Genomic DNA, 6,119 nt, shown 5'->3' on the forward strand with positions numbered 1-6,119 from the left:
TTTGGGCGCCAGCCAATGGGAACAGGAGAAGGTTCCTGTGCGTCCGCCTCCGTCCTCCTGCCGGCCAATAGCGAGCTTTTTTCCTGACACGCAACCGGGGGAGGCAAAGGACGCACGCAAAGCCTGTCGGAAAAAAGCATCTTCCCCTCCCCTTATAGTCCTGTCGTTTTCAGCGTGAAGCTGAAGGGCGAAGGAACTTCATAATGTCCCCCCATATAGAGAAACTATAAGAAGCCTACAAATTGCAGTGTATTATTATGGTTAAAATAGGGGAATTGTTGTTGGAGTAGCACCGACAGAAGCAAAGAGCTTTGTCATTTCTTCAGAGTAGTCGGTTATTACTCAAATTGTAATAGTAGATGATTCCTTCCAAATTCAATTTACTTTTGTTTGATCAACGGCCTCCTGGATTTTATAAATGGAAAAGTGAAGAATTGGAAGTGACCGTACCTAGCATGTGATGTGACTGTGGGCAAAGAGCTCAGTCATTTGGTAACAGATTTTTTTTTGTTTTTAAAGTGAGCTTTGTGGTACCATAAAGACAGTTTATACAGTACCATCCTAACTGTGTTTTGTTTACTCTGAAATATAAGCCCCCCCCCCCCCGAGTTCAAGGGGACTTACTTCACTGAAAACCCAATTTTGGGGCTAGTCTTGCAGCAGAAACAAAGTGAAAGCTTATGGTATCTTGGAGAGCATCTGTGGGCTGGAGCCTACTCTCAGGTAAAGCGAGCAGGGTCATGTGCCAATTTCTCTGCACTTTCTGTCATCACAGAGGAGGGTGGACTGAGTTGTGAACTGGTCTTGCTCCTGGAATGGCCTGAATGGAAATCTGAAGGCTATACCTGCAGCCTTAAGTATTCCTGAACAACTTTTTTGTGATGCCACCATGTAACAAATGAAGTAGAAAGAGTAACCAAACACAATTAAGTGTCATGGTAGTGATCAATCTTTAAATATTACAGATTCTCAAGAGCTGCAGATAAATATTTGACAAACAATATTGTTTCTTTTTTCTCCTCCCCATGGGAGGAAGGGCTTGCTCGGCTTGCAGTTTCCAATCCCCAGCATCTTCACAAATTTCTGTTTTACTTTTTAGAGCCTTGTCCTTTCATCTACCAGTGGGCCAATCCACCCATTGCAAAATACACAAATTGGATCCAGGGTCCCCACCCTGTGTAATAGTCGCACTGTAACACTAAAACAGTTTGTAGGTTCTCAGTTCCTGTATGTGCTATGCCTGATTCAGCCTCCCCATCCCATGATGTTTCCCCAACCTGTAATTGTGTACACTTGTGGGTTTCCCTGACAAGCTAAACAGCACCTTCCAGGACTGTTTCAGGTCAGGAAAATTGTATTTCCATGCATACTGCAGTCATGATCCAAACTGGGCACAGCACAAATGGCAACCTGCAACTCATGTGGGACTGTGACACAGGCCGCAACGTAGGGACTTTGGGTACAGAGTACAAAGGGACCAACCTTTGTACTCTGTAATGTGTGAGTCTAGAGAATAGGGGTATTGAGGATCGGGAAAAGGAACTCATGCAGAAATTATCTTACTATCCTTTCATCACAGCCCACCAATTCTTGTATGCAACAGCAGAATATATACAGATACTTAGATAATCACTCACAGATTGTGTGATTCCTACTTAGATTTGCTCAGTTTTGCCAGGTTTAAAAATACACAGAAGCCAGATATTTTGTAGTCAATTTTTATGGTGGAGAAAAGGGATCTTCATGACATCCACAGAGGCGAGTGTAAGATGGAAGGAAGTGAAAGTAAAATGGGGTGACCTCAAAGCGCAAGTGTTTGAGAGAAATTGGGAAATCAAAAACAGATGACTAACATCTTAGAAGATAAGGGTCATTTTTTAAAAAGGATCCAACTTCAACATGTATTGCTTTAAAGTTGCCTGATATTGGTTCAAATAACTACACCATGAGCCAGCTTAGAAGGCAGTTGGGATGGGGTGTTACAAGGTATAAAATAATTTATTAAAAAGTGCCTAGTATTCACTGCAGGGCTGGATTGCATATTAAGTTCCTTAGTAACATTCAAGCATCAGGCTGACTAAGGAAGGATATAAAGGAACCGAAAACACACAATCCTTTTGCTCTGAACTCTATACCTATTGTAGTGATGTTGCTAGATTAGGTTGGTAGCTGCATTTAAAAGTCCTTCATTAACTTAGTTCTCAGAGTTGTGACTTTACCCATTGTTACTTGGTACTATAAATAATAACAATAACCATATTTCTGGGGTTTGAACAGGCATGAAGCTGCCTTACCAGACTTGGTCTATCAAAGTCATTGTTTACTCTGACAGGCAGTGATTCTGCAGGGTCTTAAGTAGAGGTCTTTCTCATCACCAGTTACCTGATCATTTAACGAGATGCTGGGGACTGAACCTGGGACCTTCTGTATGCAAAGCAGATACTCTGCCACTCCTCCTCTTGGTGGTGTTCTCATGATACTGATGATATTTGGAGTTGCTAACAGGCTTGGAGCTTAGTGTCCTATCCCTTTAATACAGACTTCATGTGTGTTAATGACCTGAAGCTTTTCAAGGCATAGAGATGAATAATAACTGGCAAACAACATTCCGGCTGTTAAACTTCTGTTAAAGGGACAGAACATTTTTCTCACTTGGGAACCCTAATTATTTTCTCATGGAGATGTCAATCATACACTGTAGTTAAGAGCAAGCTGCGTTGTTTTGCTTTGAAATTCACAACTGTTACTCTGATGCATATCCTGACCTTGGTCAGCTTATCTTGGCTTTGGGGAGAAGGTTTTGCAGACCCTGGCATCTGTTTAGATTCCTGTGGAGTTTAAGAGTCCTGACCTGGATGTTATTCTTTATCAGCACTTTTTAAATTTTGGTTCTCTTGTGTCAGTGGCATTTCAGTGTCAGCATGAAATTGCATCTCAGCAGGTCTGTCCAGGAAATGCATTTAACCCAGTGTTCCAGATTGCCTCGAGGGTAGATTGTATGACTCTTGCACAGACTTATCAAATATTGCCAAGCAGTCAATGTGTTGGAAATTATTTTTCATGGTGAGTTGAATGAGTCTCCATAATAGATCCAGCCTGGCAAATATACAATTGAAGGCTATGGAAATAAAAAGCAGAGTGAAATACAAAAAGTGGAGGTGTAGATGCTTTAGAGAACAGGGGAGCAAAATCAGTTATTCACATTCTTTAAACAAAACAGAAAATACAGTGTTGGTGAAATAATAGCTTTTATTAGACCAACTATTGTTCATAATGCAGTATGCAGCCTTTTGAATTATAGAGTCTACTTCCTTGGGCTAAATTATTCAAAATAATTTAAACAATATTTCTGGGAATGTGTGTGATGTTCAGGCCAACTTGTACTTGTTTCAGATTTTTTTCAGTCTTTAACTTGGAACAGAGAAAGAGAGAGACTGCATACTCCAAATGGAAACATCTTTATTTAATCAGTTCTGTTTATTTCAGTGGAGTTTGCTTCCAAGTAGCTGTACATGTTTTCAGCCTTAACTAGGGGAATGCTAAGCCATGTAAGAAATTAGACAAAGGTCCCTGGGACAAAGCAGTTATGAAGCATGCAGCCTTTGAAAATATACAAACCAATTGCAAGATGTCTGCCATTTTCTCTCTTCAAGACTTGCAGAACTCTTGGAAAGCAGGGAGAGAAGAGAAATGAAATTATAATTCTTTTTATCTCAGCAAAGCCAAAGATCAGTTTTGAAAAGCATACGGTGTACAAAAGTCAACAGGAGCCAAAGAATACAGCTGAGAATATATGCTTAGATCCATTTCCCACTAGAGGGCAGCTATGACCCTTTTAAAATTCAGTCATCCAGTTTTGGAACCAGGGAGTGCTGAGCACTGAACTCTCCAACCTAAAATTCTGTCCTTTAACTCAGATTGTGCTCTGGCCAGGGCCATTTGTGCATTACAGAGTCCATGTAATGGACATGTTGACTGTCAACAGACATGATCTGGGAATTCCATGCTGGGAACTTAATTGGATCAGGTACATGGAGAGAGGGCGCGTCATCCTTTATGCCCCTGGGAAACTATTTGCCTCATGGGCTAATTTACATGTACTGAGGACTACATGTAAGTTTCTCCAAGTTCAAACAGCCTTCATAATAGGAAAATGGCAGTAGGGGTGGGGGGAGAGTCTCCTTTCTCCAAGAAGATGATGATGATGTTGATTTACAACTGTCTCATGAGGATCCCATCTGCCGGGCATTTCAGGCTGGAGATGACCACAGGTGGCTTGCCATTGCCTTCCTCCACATAGCAACCCCAGTCTTTCTTGGTGGTCTCCCACCCAAGTATTGACCATGGTCCACCGTGCTCACCTCCCAAGTTCAGATGAGCCCAGGCTAAGCTGATCTATTCAGATTGCGCATGTGCCATAGCTACTATTCAGATCAGGCCTGTGCATGTCTAGGAATTAAGTTCCTAGCATGAAACACCCAGCAAACGTCTAGTTGACTTTCCATGTGTCCACCGCATGGACTTTAACAAACTTCATTTGAAGTGGCCAAGCAGTCCGACTGGTTTTCGTTAATTGCCCCTTGCAAACATGTGGACTCTTCATTGAAGATCTTGATAAGGAGAACTTGACATTTCTGCAACAGTAATATCAACGTGATCTGGAGACATGGTACTGTTGGATAAAGACTTGCCCAGAGTACAAATCTGACTGTAAAGAAATGGAATTTCTATCACAAAGAACTCCGGTGCACCAAGGAATTCATTTTGAATATGCTTTCATTGTTTAGTGGTATCTCCAAACTCTAGACTTTCCAGTGTTACTTTGACCATAAATGCTGAGAGCAGAGCATGATGAAAGAGGGCAACTATGGTGGTGCTTGCAGTCAATAACACCACTTATAAACAGCTCCTGAGGGGTAGCCATGCTGGTCTGTTGCAGCAAAGGCTGGAGAATTTTTTTTCTGGCATATGCTTTTATAAGTCAGTGCTCGGTTCCTCAGATGCATGGATATGCATGTCAGTGCCTCTGGTGAAGTGAGTTCTGGCTCATGAAAGCTTGTGCTGGAGTAAAATGTTAGTATTTAATTTGCCACTTGTCTTCTGAATTGTAAGCAAGACTCTCATGGCTCCTTAAAGACTAACAGATTTTTTATTCTAGCACTAGGTTTCATGATCTAAAGTATTCACCAGACCCATCTGAAGATGTAGGTTCTAGTCCATGGGAACCTATGAGGAAGTGAAACCCTTTTAGTCTTTAAGATGCCATGGGTTTCCTGCTTCTCACTGCAACAGACAAACACAACTACTCCTTCTAAACCGTTAGCCACTTTGGGTAGCCAGGAGGTGGGGGGAGAGAACAGTATGTAAGTGACCAAAATAACCATTAGAATCCCCGCGGGCGGCTCTCCTAAATGTGCATTGAATGAGCTGAAAAACCATGCCTTTGCATGACTTCAGAGAGAAAATCTTTTAAGGGGCAAGTTGTATTCTGGAGGCTGAGGCATCAGGGAAGAAACTAAGTACAATAGACAGATGATGATGATTTCTTACTGTAGAGGGCCCTAAATGGGAGCTTTTGAAAAAGCATGTTTTCATGTGTTATATCCCAGACTGAGTAGGTCTGTTAGAGATAGAACGTTTTGGAGGTCTTTCATTCATAGGGTCTCCATAGGTCGGAAATGACTTGATGGCACATAACACACACATCCCAGACTCATGTATGGTTGGTGGTCTAACCCCACTCATTACGGGGACCAGGTGATCTCAAGTCACTGAACTTTTATGGGCCCCCAGAAATGACAACAAAGGTTATGTTAGCAGAGAGATATGCTGACTTCACCACAGTTAATAACTTATGGAACCTCTTAAAGTGATGAAGAAGGGAATAAACATATGTACGATGGTTGTTGTGGGTTTTCCGGGCTGTATTGCCGTGGTCTTGGCATTGTAGTTCCTGACGTTTCGCCAGCAGCTGTGGCTGGCATCTTCCCTGTGACACTGAGAAATCTCTGTCTTTTGGTGCTACACCTCTGAAGATGCCAGCCACAGCTGCTGGTGAAACGTCAGGAACTACAATGCCAAGACCACGGCAATACAGCCCGGAAAACCCACTACAACCA

This window comes from Eublepharis macularius, chromosome 5 (assembly GCF_028583425.1).
Source record: "Eublepharis macularius isolate TG4126 chromosome 5, MPM_Emac_v1.0, whole genome shotgun sequence".
Classification (NCBI taxonomy): domain Eukaryota; kingdom Metazoa; phylum Chordata; class Lepidosauria; order Squamata; family Eublepharidae; genus Eublepharis; species Eublepharis macularius.